At 43.5% G+C, this 14613-nt stretch overlaps 1 long non-coding RNA gene across 29 annotated transcripts in view; it reads left to right on the plus strand.

Moving 5' to 3' along the window:
- LOC102166211 (uncharacterized) overlaps positions 1-14613 on the plus strand; it is a 544835-nt gene that overhangs the window by 143690 nt on the left and 386532 nt on the right. For 6 of the 29 annotated variants that reach the window (XR_014836088.1, XR_014836087.1, XR_014836098.1 and 3 more), the window contains one exon: positions 12254-12354. The exons of the other annotated variants lie outside the window; for them this stretch is intronic. This is a non-coding gene — a long non-coding RNA (uncharacterized LOC102166211). The remainder of the gene's footprint in view (positions 1-12253; positions 12355-14613) is intronic. 29 annotated transcript variants of the gene reach the window in all.

Consider the following 14613-nt stretch of genomic DNA (forward strand, 5'->3'; position numbering starts at 1 on the left):
GCCAGCTTCTGCAGTACAGCCAGGTGACCCCATCATACATATACATACATTCCCTTTCTTACGTAATCTTCCATCCTGGTCTCTCCCAAGAGACTGGATGGAGTTCCCTGTGCTGGACAGTAGGACCTCATTGCTTATGCATGCTAAGTATCATAGTTTGCATCTTCCTTTGTCATTTAAGAACTGACTCTTCAGAAATCCTTCAATTCCCCATCTGTCTCTTCTGGGGATTCTTAAATTTTTGCCCCACATTTTTCCGACCATCATTTGTGTTGCTATGTAAATCTCAAATTCTTCTTCGGAACCTGCCCTTTTGGAAAATCACAGTCGTGTCTGAGATTCTAGGATATTACAAAATAGGACCCAATTTAATAACTTCATCTTTTTTTTTCACTTTTCAAAGTTGGTTTGGGCTCTCCCCATCATTCCTTGTCTTGCCAGCATTTACCAGGAGTGAAAATACATATTTGGATTGTTGATGCTTGATAAAAACAGATTATTTAAATATAAACCTGAAGCTCTGAAAGAAGAAGATGTGTTTGGAAGTTGAATAGATGGGTTTCAATTTCTTAATGATCCTGAAATGTAAGCGTTTCATTCCTTTCTCATCTTATTCCAGGCTGCCTAAGACTCTGTGAACCCTTAAGAGAGCAGGCACGTATGTGCATGTCGGCAGGGAGGTTTTAAACAGTGGCCAGTGCTCGGCTTCCTGACTGAGGATATGATTACTGTACCCAAATCTGAGTTTCCCTCAAGGTCAAGAGTTGGGAACATTTTCATCTACCATTTTTTTCTGAATTAGGGGTCCTGGCATGTACCATTTCCTTTTTGGGCTCCGTTTACTTTTAAGATGTTATTATTCAGCGTGTTTTGGTTCAACAACTTTGAATTGACCAAAAGATTGAAATTGTGTTCATTGAGACGCTGACCGAAAACCACTTGTAACCTGTGAATGGAATTTAATTTGGTCCAGAACTTTCATGCTGCCTTAGCCCAGGATCTTAAATTCTCTTAATCCGACATGACGTAGCGTGTTTTCTTTGTTTTATTTTATTTGTTTTATTTATACGTCAACATCCTTTTTACAATAACGTAAGACAGGAAGCAGTGTTCTAGTACATCATGCTAAAGCTGCCTTTTTCGTTTTGTACAAGGACTTTCTCTTCATGGACGCCTGTTTTACACTGATAGAAAGTCCAGGTCGTTTTGCTTTGTGTGTTCAGCCATGGTTATTCTGCAGATAGTTGTGGTTGTGACGTTCTCATGAGAGGAGGGCAGCTCAGCCAACTTGGCCCATCTCCCCAAGTTTCTATCCGTGGCATCAAGGCGACGTGGGACTCCCAAGTGGAGCAAACCTTTGAGAAGAAATTAGCTATGTTGAAGCAGATGATATTTGTGCCAAGGAGAAGGAACAAGTTTTTACTATTAAAATTCTAAAAAATATTAAAGCTGTCCTATCTTTTCCTCTCTGTGCACTTATTAAAGAAAAGAAAATACTCTGAAAAGTTAACTGTTCACTGATACCTTGAGGTTTTTTTCAATTTGATTTCAAGGAAGAGGTCAAAAGAAAATTACCTGACATTATTTTTTGGTTTTTGTTGTCTTTTGAAGGCTGAACCCACCACATATGGAGGTTCCCAGGCTAGCGGTCCAGTCAGAGCTGCAGCTGCTGGCCTACATCCCAGCCACAGCAACACAGGATCGGAGCCGCGTCTGCAACCTACACCACAGCTCACGGTGACACTGGATCCTCAACCCACTGAGCAAGGGCAGGGATCAAACCTGCATCCTCATGGCTCCTAGTCAGGATTGTGACCGGCTGAGCCATGAAGGGAACTCCATACTTGGCATTGTTTATATGCTTTCACCGCACAAAGTATAGTCCTAATCCCTATGACAATCGTAAACCTGTATCTTCATTGCATCAAGTTAATTTTCCTACACGTGATACTTACATAAAAACACTTAAGAACGCGTTTACAGTTTCCTTTTAAAATCTGATACTTCAGAGGTTGACCTGTCAGTGTTGCAACATGTAAATAATTACGGGAGTATCCGAGTTATTCTTGGTTTTCTTTCATTCACATTGTCTTTTGGGGTCACTTGTACTGCCGGGGGTTAGTCTTTTGGGGTCACTTGTACTACCAGGGCTTAGCAGTGGCAGCCCTTTGCTGAATTCAGTCTCCTGTCTCTCTCTCTCTCTCTTTTTTTGTCTTTTTGCCATTTCTAGGGCCGCTCCCACAGCATATGGAGGTTCCCAGGCTAGGGGTCCAATTGGAGCTGTAGCTACTGGCCTTCACCAGAGCCACAGCAACGCTGGATCCGAGCCGCATCCGAGACCTACAGCACAGCTTACAGCGATGCCGGATCCTTAACCCAGTGAGTGAGGCCAGGGATCGAACCCGTGTCCTCATGGCTCCTAGTCGGACTCGTTAACCACTGCGCCACGACGGGAACTCCTAGTCTCCTGTCTTTCTCACTGACGCTCCTCCCAGGTCCTTCAGTTTTATGTTATCTTTATGTGCTTTATGCTGCAGTGGCAGCGTTAACAGCTGCGCATGCAGCCTGCAGAGACACACCTTGTTACTGCCCCACCCTTTCCTGAAGATGGCTCCAGGTCTCTGGTATATTTCGATTTACATCCCTCTATAGGGCTGATAGGACACGCAGGAAGTGTGTGAGAAAAGTGCAGCTGATTTCTTAAGTTCAGGACTCCGCAGATGGGGGTGCTGTAACTTTGTTTTGAGCTGTGCTAACGACAGTACAGAAAGTGTATTCATGGTTGGCTGAGAAGACCAAACTGAAGACATTTTTACGCCGTATGTATCAATGTCCATTTCACAGAGATCTGGTTTTAGGCAGTGACAGCATTGTCGTATGTAGGGCTAAAGACTTTTTAAATCATTTTATTGCAGCTAAAGGTTTATGATACTGCCTATATCGATGTGCCAGCCAAAAACCATTGTATTTAAAATCAAATTTGAAAGATACGAGTAGATCTTAGACACAATCTCCTTTTTTAAAGAAAGAAAAGCATGCTAGAGAAGTTAAATATTTTCCCTCATAATCACACTGTGATTAAATAATGGAACAGACTCTTCCCATTTCTTTCCTTCTGAACCAACCTGAACATATTCTTGGAAGAAATAGAAAAGCAGTTCAAAATTGATCCAAAGGTTGTCGAATCCAATTTGAGGTCTACTGACACATTTTTGGTATTTGTCTGTATTTTTGCTGTATTGTTTCTGATTCTTTTTTGTCTTCATTTTGAGGGTGATCTAAAAATTAATGAGCCAAGTCCTGAGTTGTTAAGGTGTTAACTTTACTCACTAGGGGTCTCAGGGCAGCAGGTTTGCCTGTGTTTACAGCTGCCTTGGCACCCACTGGTGCCCTCTGCTCATCTCCAGTAGTGAGAGGAGAGAGATGGGCTATGTACCCAGATAATGTGTTTATCCTGGTGAAAACTAAAAGACCTCAGTGTAGGTTGTTTGGGTGAATTTGTTCTTCCAGAAAGAGAGAGGCATGCTGGCTGGTGAGTCTGCAGTTAAGCCCGTCACTCTGCAGTTGGCTGTGCCAGGTTCAGCTCACTCACACATGGTGGCCATTTCCACATTAGGTTCTCTCTCTCTTTTTTTAATGATTTTTCTTTTTTCCATTATAGTCGGTTTATAGTGTTCTGTCAGTTTTCTACTGTAAAGTGATCCAGTCACACATATACACACATATACATTCTTTTTCTCACATTATCCTCCATCATGTTCCATCACAAGTGACTCGATATAGTTCCCAGTGCTGTACAGCAGGATCTCATTGCTTATCAGTTCCAGCCTCCCAGTCCATCCCACTCCCTCCCCCCAGCTCCTTGGCAACCACAAGTCTGTTCTCTAAGTCCGTATATTTCTTTTCTGTGGAGACGCTCATTTGTGCCATCTGTTAGATTCCAGGTATGTGATATCATATGGTATTTATCTTTCTCTTTCTGATTTACTTCATTCAGTATGAGAGTCTCTAGTTCCATTCATGTTGCTGCGAATGGCATTCTTTTGTTCTTTTTGATGGCTGAGTAGTATTCCATTGGGTATATGTACCACATCTTCTTAAACCATTCATCTGTCAGTGGACATTTAGGTTGTTTCTACGTCTTGGCTATTGTGAATAGCGCTGCAATGAACACATGAACTTTTCAAGGAAAGTTTTGTCTGGATATATTCCCAGAGTGGGATTGCTATGACAGTTTATATTTAGTTTTCTGAGGTACCTCCACACTGTTTTCGATAGTGGTTGAACCACTTCACATTTCCCCTGACATTGCAGGAGGGTTGCCTTGCCTCCACATCCTCTCCAGCATTTATTTGTTGACTTGTTAATAATGACAGCCATTCTGAGTGGTGTGAGGTGGTACCTCGTAGTTTTGATTTGCACTTCCCTGATAATTAGCGATGTTGAGCATTTTTTCATGTGCCTGTTGGCCATCTATATATCTTCTTTGGAGAAATGTCTATGCAGGTCTTTTGCCCATTTTTCACTTGGGTTGTTGTTTTTTTGTTTTTGTTTTTGTTTTTTTTTTTTGCTGTTGAGTTGTGTAGGTTGTTTGCATATTTGAGAGATTAAGCCCTTGTCAGTTGCATCGTTTGAAACTATTTTTCTCCCATTCCGTAGGTTGTCTTTTTGGGGGGTTTTGTGTATGTGTGTGTGTGTGTGTGGTTTCCTTTGCTGTGCAAAAGCTTGTCAGTTTGCTTCGGTCCTATTAGTATATTTTTGCTTTTATTTCTGTTGCTTTGGGAGACTGACCTAAGAAAACATTTGTAAGGTTGATGTCAGAGAATGTTTTGCTTATGTTCTCTTCTAGGAGTTTGATGGCGTCTTGTGTTATGTTTAAGTCTTTCACAATTAGGTTGTAAGCATCCATTCCGTTTCAGCGATGCCCAAGTTTCAATCACATTAAATAAACAAGAGTTCGGACTTTATTGATGTTGTGGTTTTGTTTGCTTTACTTTGTGAATTGGGTTTGGTTTTATTGTTGTGTAATGCTCATGATCAAGGAGTTTGTAATTAATTTGCATATCTTTACATAATATGACGTTGCTCCTTTTCGCTGATGCTGGTGATGGAGAACTTTATTGTTTTCACAGTGTTTTTTTTTTTTTTCTTTATTAAGACTTTTAAAAGAGCAGTTTTAGGTTCACCCCAAAGTTGGGGGGATGATATAGAGATTTCTCATATGCATACCCCCCATCCCCACCATGTACCTGCACAGCCTCCCTACCATCAGATGGTGCACTTGTTACAACCGATGAGCTTATGTTCACATGTCATCATCTTCCAGGGTCCATGGTTCACATAAGGTTCACCCTTAGGGTTGTCTGTTCTGTGGGTTTAAACAAATGTGCAATGGCATGTTTCTATCATGTATGAAATACAAAGTATTTTCACTGCCCCCAAAATCCCCTCTGTCCTGCCATCCTTTCTCATCCCCAACGCTCATCAACCACTGAGCTTTTTACTATTTCCATGGACTTGCCTGTTCCAAAATGTTACAGGTGGAATCACGCTGGATGTAGCCTTTTCAGACTGGCGTCTTTCACTTAGTGATATGTGCGGAAGGTGCCTCTTTGTCTTTTTGGGGCTGTTCCTCTTTGTTCCTTTCTTATTTACACTGGATAAAAGTCCATTGTTCTGATGTATCATAGTTTATTTATACCTTCACCCACTGAAGGTTGTTTGGGTGAATTTGTTCTTCCAGAAAGAGAGAGGCATACTGGGTGGTGAGTCTGCAGTTAAGCCTGTCACTCTGCAGTTGGCTGTGCCAGGTTCAGCTCACTCACACATGGTGGCCATTTCCACATTAGGTTCTCTCTTTTTTTTTAATGATTTTTTTAATTTACATTTTTTAAAACCTGAAGTCACATGCATAAGTCAAGACGGGCCACTTTAACCATTTTTAAAGCGTACATTCCGTAGCATTTATTCACATTGCATGCAGCCACCCCCACCCTCCACCTCCAGAGCTCTTTCATCTTGCAGAACTGGACCTCTGTCCCCAGTAGTCCCTAGTTCCCATCCTCTTCTCTCTTCAGCCCTGGGACCACCATTCTCTCTTCTGTCTCGTGCATTAGGCTACTCTAGGGACCCCACATGAGCACAATCATACTCTTTTCATCCTTTTCGTTGTTGTTTGCTTTTTTTAGGGCCGTGCCCACAGCGTATGGAAGTTCCCAGGCTAGGGATTGAATAGGGGCTGTAGCCGCCAGCCTACACCACAGCCACAGCCACATGGGAATTGAAGCACATCTGCGACCTACACCACAGCTCACGGCAACACTGGATCCTTAACCCTCTGAGCAAGGGATCGAACCAGCTTCCTCATGGATACTCGTTGGCTTCGTTTCTGCTGCGCCACAATGGGAACTCTCACCTGCCATCCTTTTGTGACTGGCTTATTGCACATTGCCCGGCTTTCCTTTTGGAGAGGGTCTGTGCCGTGTGCAAGTGCGAGAATGTCTGTAGCCTCTGGAGCGTTTTCACCTGGCTCCTCTCCACTGCCTTTTGTCAGACACCCACAGGGAGATGTGATTGCCGGAGACAGAGGTTTGCACTGGGGCCGGCAGAGCTGCATCTTATTTGCACAGTGATCTGTGGGGAGACAGTGGGCGAGACTGCTTCCCCTGCTGTTTTATTAATTTACCGTGAGAGGTGTGGCTGCTGAAACATAACCACAGTTGGGGAAGGCTAGCCCAAGGTCATATTTCACATCCTGTGGTCCACTGCTGAGCGCCTTTGCTGGGTCAGTCCCGGCCAGGCTTGGCACCTGACTGTTGGTTGCAGGCAGACTGTCTACTCCTGCTGCCAGAGCTGGGCGGGCTCCCTCATGCTGAGCCCGGGCTCATTAGGGAATCCAGGCCACTGTATTGCTGAGGGACGTGGTGCTGACTCAGAGGGGGAGTGCTTCTGGTGGGCATCCTTTCCGGGATGTTCCAGGCATGCTGACCCTTTATCACAGGTGATCATGGCAAGAGCCATGCAGCAGTGATGGTTTACATGCTCTGGAAGAACGGATCCATGAGCACAGAGGCAAGCTCTTCTCCTTAGATTACACAAGGCTGATCTCCATGGGACTTTTGAAGGCTGGAACCTTCTGGGGCTCTGGCCACAGATGCTCGTGAACAGAGACGTAATAGCCAGGCAGGAGGGAACGAGTTGCCTCTGTGAAGACTGACGTTTCCAGTTTCTGGACTGTGGGGCACTTGATGATGTGAGGCTAACAGCGAAGTGGTTATAACAAAGAGGTAGCACAGGACGATAGACCACAGACAGGTGTGCGCCTCTCTCCCACCTGGAGTGTGAAGGCAGCTCTCTCTCCGAATGGTCACCCAAGGCCCCAGGAGACCCATACCATCATCATGTGGCTCCCAGGGCCCTTCTAGGTGTCACATCATTTAGCCAGCAGGAAGGGAGAGGGAGAGAGGCTGGCAGAACCACCCCTACGGCCCGAGGAGTTTAATGCAGCAGTTCTGTTCACATCCCACTTCTGAGAACCAGGTTCAGACCACATCTGTACCTGGAGATGAGGAAGAAAGTGTAGTGTGGCCCTAACCATAGAACCACCACAACAAAAATAAATAAAAGGAGAAAATCGGGGACACAGCCAGAAGAAGTCAGCTAAAGTCCAACCTTGGATGCATCTAAATACATACACAGTGCTTACTTTCCATCCGTAGAAACCTCTGGGTGCCATTCTCAGGGGAGATACCCCTTCTCCCATGCAGGGAGAGCATTTGGCTCAAAATACTCAGTCTCGAGAGAGGTATGGTTTTCTCCTTCTGGTCCATGTGAGACACCTCATCACCACTTTTTGATTTAAAAAGGAAACGGGCTCCCCTTTGTTCATGGCAGCACTATTCACAATAGCCAAGACATGGAAACAACCCACATGTCCATCAACAGATGAATGAATTAAAAACAGGTGGTATATATACCTAGTGGAGTACTACTCAGCCATAAAAAGAAGAAAAGAGATACTGTTTGCAGCGACATGGATGGAACTAGAGACTGTCATACTAAGTCAGTCAGAAAGAGAAAGACAAATACCATATGGTATCATTTGTATCTGGAATCTAATAAATGCCACAAAGGAAGTTTTCTACAGAGAAGAAATAAACTCATGGACCTGGAGAACAGACTTGTGGTTGCCAAGGGGGAGGGGGAAGGAGTGGGATGGATGGGAAGTTTGGGGTTTGTACTATTGCCTTTGGAGTGGATAAGCCATGAGATCCTGTTGTTTCGCACGGGAAACTGTATCTAGTCACTTGTGATGGAGCACGATGGAGAATAATGTGAGAAAAAGAATATGTATATAAGTATGACTGGGTCACTTTGCTGTACAGCAGGAATTGACAGAATACTATAAATCAACTATAATAGAAAAACTAAAAACCTAAAAAAAAAAAAGGAGACTGTCTTTACACAATGAAAAACCAGCATAAAACTAGAAAAAATAAAAAAGTTAAAGTAAACGTCCAGTGCCCTGCCCTCTTCCCTATGAAATGTCGGGGCACTGACAGGGTACCTCTGAATGTCTTCCTTCAGAAGAGGGGAGAGTGAGGAGCGGATGTAATTCAGAGAGGGACCCATCCTCAACTCCTCCTTGACTGCAGTGCTTCTGTGGTGGCTTAGCTGTTGGGGTGTCTGGGTGGCACAGACGTGTTCGCTATGCCCTTGGCTGCATATGATGTGGATGGCGGGCCACAGCACACCCTGCTTGGGTTACTCTAGACCACTAGACACTCTTCTTATATCCATAGGCGAGCTTTTTTTGGGGGGGGGGGGCTGTGCCCATGGCATCTAGAACTTCCTGGGCCAGGGGCCAAACCTGTGCCACAGCAGTGACCCAAAGCTGCCACAGTGACAATGCCGGATCCTTTACCCCTTGCACCACCAGAGACCTCCCTGTATGAGAGCTTTTGAAGGGATACCGTTGTAGGCCAGGCTTGTAGTTCCATTAAGTGTATAGATCTGTTTTATCTACTACCCAGGAGGTTCATGTGTCTGTGTGCATTCCCAGAGCTCTTTTCTGCAAAAGGGTCTCTAGTCTGCTTTATATATTTGACTTCTTAGTTTAACCCAAGCCTTTCTCTCTCGTCTTAACTCGGCCTACCAAGGGACCATCTAATATATTAGATGACATCCTGAATCAGCTCACTGCCTTAGAGCTTGATCTCTGTTTTGTTTTTGCCTGAAATGACTACATGTAGCCTCTGAGAAGGGCTTCACTCCACATTCATAACTCCTGTTGATGGAGGACAGACACAATCTTCCTTTTCTTAATGACTCCAATTTCTGACTGCCCCCCCCTCCATTTTCTTACATCTCTGCTGGCCAATTGCCTGATTAGTGCCTGAGTTAATTTCCTTTATTGTAATGCCTTAGTAAAAGCCATTAGGGACAGCAAACACAAGAACTTTTCTGGCTTTTATTTCATGCATGTCCTGTGAAAATCACACACGCCACCTTTTCATGTACCATACGTGACATGCTGACCAAATATTTTCAAGGTTTGTTCAAGGTCCTCAGCTTTCTACTCTAAAATAGGAGTTTCCTTGCTCCGGAAACAATAAGCCCATGCTGTGGTTGTTATTGTTGTTGTTATCTAGAGCTGTACTTGCTGTACCAGTTTCTATGTGGGAGAGTTTTATTAACTTGTCTTAGAGTCACACGCTACATACTCAGTAGACACTCTGGAATCAAAGCATTTTTTTTTTAATTTAAATTTTAACTTTTTAAAAAATTGTTATTTCCCCAATACAATTTTTTTTTCTACTGTACAGCATGGTGACCTAGTTACACATAAATATATACATTCTTTTTTCTTACATTATCATGCTCCATCACAGACATAGTTCTCAGTGCTACACAGCAGGATTTCATTGCTTATCCATTCCAAAGGCAATAGTTTGCATCTATTAACCCCAAGCTCCCAGTCCATCCCACTCCCTCCCCCCTCCCCCTTGGCAACCACAAGTCTCTTCTCCGAGTCCATGATTTTCTTTTCTGTGGAAAGGTTCCTTTGTGCCATATACTAGATTCCAGATATAAGTGATATCATATGGTATTTGTCTTTCTCTTTCTGACTGACTTCACTCAGGATGAGAGTCTCTAGTTCCATCCATGTTGCCGCAAATGGCATTATTTCCTTCTTTTTTATGTCTGAGTAGTATTCCGTTGTGTATATATACCACATCTTCCTAATCCAATCATCTATCAATGGACATTTGGGTTGATTCCATGTCTTGGCTATTGTGAACAGTGCTGCAATGAACATGCGGGTGCATGTGTCTCTTTTAAGTAGAGTTTTGTCCGGATAGATGCCCAAGAGTGGGATTGTGGGGTCATGTGGAAGTTCTATGTGTAGCTTTCTAAGGTATCTCCAAACTGTTCTCCATAGTGGCTGTACCAGTTTACATTCCCACCAACAGTGCAGGAGGGTTCCCTTTTCTCCACAGCCCCTCCAGCACTTGCTATTTGTGGATTTATGAATGATGGCCATTCTGACTGATGTGAGGTGGTATCTCATGGTCGTTTTGATTTGCATTTCTCTTAAAATCAGCGATGTTGAGCATTTTTTCATGTGTTTGTTGGCCATCTGTATATCTTCCTTGGAGAAATGTCTATTCAGGTCTTTTGCACATTTTTCCATTGGGTTATTGGGTTTTTTTGCTGTTGAGCTGTATCAATTGTTTGTATATTTTAGAGATTAGGCCCTTGTCAGTTGCATCATTTGAAACTATTTTCTCCCATTCTGTAAGTTATCTTTTTGTTTTCTTTTTGGGTTCCTTTGCTGTGCAAAAGCTTTTCAGTTTGATGAGGTCCCATGGGTTTATTTTTGCTTTTATTTCTGTTGCTTTGGGAGACTGACCTGAGAAAACATTTATAAGGATGATGTCAGAGAGTGTTTTGCCTGGTTCTCTTCTAGGAGTTTGATGGTGTCTTGTCTTATATTTAAGTCTTTCAGCCATTTTGAGATTATTTTTGTGCATGGTGTGAGGGTGTGTTCTAGTTTCATTGCTTTGCATGCAGCTGTCCAGGTTTCCCAGCAATACTTGCTGAAAAGACTGTCTTTTTCCCATTTTATGTTCTTGCCTCCTTTATCGAAGATTAATTGACCATAGGTGTCTGGATTTTTTTCCGAGTCCTCTATTCTGTTCCATTGGCCTGTCTGTCTGTTTTGGTACCAGTATCATACTGTCTTGATGACTGTGGCTTTGTAATATTGCCTGAAGTCTGGGAGAGTTATGCCTCCTGCTTGGTTTTTGTTCCTCAGGATTGCTTTGGCATTTCTGGGTCTTTTGTGGTTCCATATAAATTTTTGGATTGTTTGTTCTCATGCTGTGGAAAATGTCATGGGTACAAAGCATTTTAAAGAAAGTTAGTATATGGTGGTGGACTCGTTGTTGAAAAAAGTTGAGGAAACTCTTGCTGAGCCCATCAAATACTGTTGGGTCCCATCAAATGCTGTTGACCTTTAGCAAGTAGCTGGATCCATTTGTATTTGAAATATCCCGCCAGGGCTGCTTTTAAAGTTCGTTGACACACCCAGTGCTTTTGGCCAAAGAATCAGGGGCCACTGGTAAAGCAGAAATGGAGTGGAAGGTATAGGGATCACGTTCCGATGGTCAGCCACAGCGCTCCCCCAGGTGTTAACCCTGTAAAATGATGCCCAGGTTGGCGTGATCTTGCACTGAGGCATGGTCTCGTTGATGGATAAAGCCACGGGCACAATTTCTCAGTATCAGGTAACATATCTCTATCATTTCTTTGTAGAAATACCCTGTTGCCAATCCTCGGTACTGAGATTCTTGGATTACTTTGGGGAAAGTGGGTAGTTCCTCTCTGCAGGCCTGTGGGGAGAAGCGCCCTGGGTGAGTTTCAGATTCATTCAGTCTTTTCTGTGGAGGAGGCCGTGAGAGACTTTTCACTTCTGGCTTTTGAAATAGAACGTTACAGTGGTTTCCAATGTGAATTTAAAATCATTCAAAAGATGAGTCATGAAAGGAATTTATCATCATCCTTACTTTGTGGGAACGGGCATTATCCAAAAACAGGCAAATATTTTCTAAATGAAAAATCCGTCTCTTCCGAGTTATTCCAAAGGCAATAATTTATTTATGCTATAAAAAATGGTACTGCTTTTCTTCTTTTTTTTTATTTAAGTTCTAATTTGGGGCTGACATTTACTTTTTCTTTTTGATGTCTGAAGTTCCTGAGCATTGACCACAATAGCCCTTTCGGTGGTCCTGGTGGCAGCCGTCCAGCCAGTTCTGCTGTCGTCTTTCTCGTGTGTTCCCAGCTGACACTACGGTATGAATTTATGGGTTGTTTAGTTTGTTTTGGACACGAGTTTATAGCAACAGAAGCACAAGCTTATTCTTAAGTATGAATGGGGGTGGATTTTCCAACCTATCTTGACATTTCAAGATAGATTTTAATAAGTTACATGTGTAAACAGTAAAAACCACTGTCCATTTGTGATGACCTGGGATAATTCACAATGCAGGCTTGAAGGGAGGATAGAGTTTCCTTTCCCTCTCTCTCTCCCTCTCTCTCTCCTTCTCTCTCTCTCTCCCTCTCCCTCTCCCCCTGTCCTTCTCTCTCTCTGCATTTCCACAAGGTGGAACATCTTTCAGCATGAGGTGGTTTCTCTGCCCTCCACTCCCTCCTCCCCTGGGGAAGAGCCGTCCCGCCAGGAACTAGTTAGGGACTAGTCTCTGCTAGGACTTTGAGGACACGGAGTTAGATTTCCATACCGCTGCTTCTTCCCTCCTTCTCTTCCCTTCTGGAAGGTAGCCTGCTGGGTGGGAGTACTGTCCTAGGTCTGACCCCCTGGGATCTAAGTCCACACGTGATACAGGGGTGGGGGGCCTTGAGAAAAAGGCATGGGTTGGAATTGGGGGAACCACGTCAACAGGAAGTTCCTGAAGCTCCCAACAGGGGTTGGGCACCAAGCTTCTGGCCTTGGGTTGGCCACAGGGCATTGCTAGGGTTGAAAATTTCCCTTGGCTGAGTCATTCCAGTTTGGGCCCTATTGGAAACGGACAAGAAAATGTTTGCATGGTGATCGGTAATATCTCAGGCAAAACCCGTCTCAGGAAAGACACTGGCTAAACATACTTGTGGGTGACTGAGCGAAAGATGGGCCTTGGGGTGTAGGGAGAGGTGGCTTGACCTTGAATTACATGGCCCTGGACCCTTCCTGCTACGGCACAGCCTGAAGATGTCTAAGGCTTCATAAAAGAGGAGAGGACTTGTCCTAGGAAAATACATGATGTTCACTTTCCTATTCATGGTTTTCAGATACTGTGGGGGCAGGAAGTGGCAATCACCTGCCTTTAAAAAAAAAAATAAGGTGTTTTATAGCCAGAGTTTCGTGGATTCATGCCAGGACTGGAAATTGCACCTGAGTTCCATGCAGGAGGGGGAGCATGAGTGTGGGAAGGACGAGCTTTAAAAGGACCATTAATGTCACGCCGATAGTGGCAGAAGGAAAAACCGGATGCAGCCAATTCTACTGCATTTATTTGTTGTTTCTTTTTAATGATTTTTATTTTTATCCATTATAGTTGGTTTGCAAGTGTTCTGTCAATTTTTTTTAATTTTTTATCTTATTTTTTAAATGATTTTTATGTTTTTCCATTATAGCTGGTTTACAGTGTTCTGTCAGTTTTCTACTGTACAGCAAGATGACCCAGTCACACATACATATATACATTCCTTTTCCTCCCATTATCATGCTCCATAATAAGAGACTAGATGTAGTTCCCAGTGCTATACAGCAGGATCTCATCGCTTATCCATTCTGAAGGCAATAGTTTGCGTCCATTAACCCTAAATTCCCAGTCCATCCCACTCCCTCCCCCTTGGCAACCACAAGTCTGTTCTCCATGTCCATGATTTTCTTTTCCGTGGAAAGCTTCATTTGTGCCATTTATTAGATTCCAGATATAAGTGATATCATATGGTATTTCTCTTTCTCTTTCTGATTTACTTCACTTAGTATGAGAGTCTCCAGTTCCATCCATGTAGCTTGCTGCAGATGGCATTATGTCGTCTTTTTTAAGGCTGAGTAGTATTCCATTGTGTTTATATACCACATCTTCTTAATCTATTCATCTGTTGATGGACATTCAGGTTGTTTCAATGCCTTGGCTATTGTGCATTTCTTTTTTCTTTTTTCTTTTTCTTTTTTTGTCTTTTTGTCTTTTCTAGGGCCACACCCACAGCATATGGACTTTCCCAGGCTAGGGGTCCAATTGGAGCTGTAGTTGCCAGCCTGTGCCAGAGCCACACCAACGCCAGATCCGAGCTGTGTTAGTGACCTATACCACAGCTCATGGCAACGCCAGATCCTTAACCCACTGAGTGAGGTCAGGGATTGAACCCACAACCTCATGGTTCCTCGTTGGATTCGTTAATCACTGAGCCACGACGGGAACTCCTGTGCATTTCTGCTGCATTTAAAATTGTTCTTCACTTCCATCACCTGAGGAAAGCAGCTGGGCGGGACTTTGGGACTCATCACTTCAAGTTGTAAAGAACCTCTTAGCATCATGTGGAGTAAGC

This window comes from Sus scrofa, chromosome Y (assembly GCF_054392235.1).
Source record: "Sus scrofa isolate SSC_HxYL_T2T_F1_AM1 chromosome Y, Sscrofa_HxYL_maternal_Yorkshire_Landrace_v2.0, whole genome shotgun sequence".
In the NCBI taxonomy this organism is placed as follows: Eukaryota; Metazoa; Chordata; class Mammalia; order Artiodactyla; family Suidae; genus Sus; species Sus scrofa.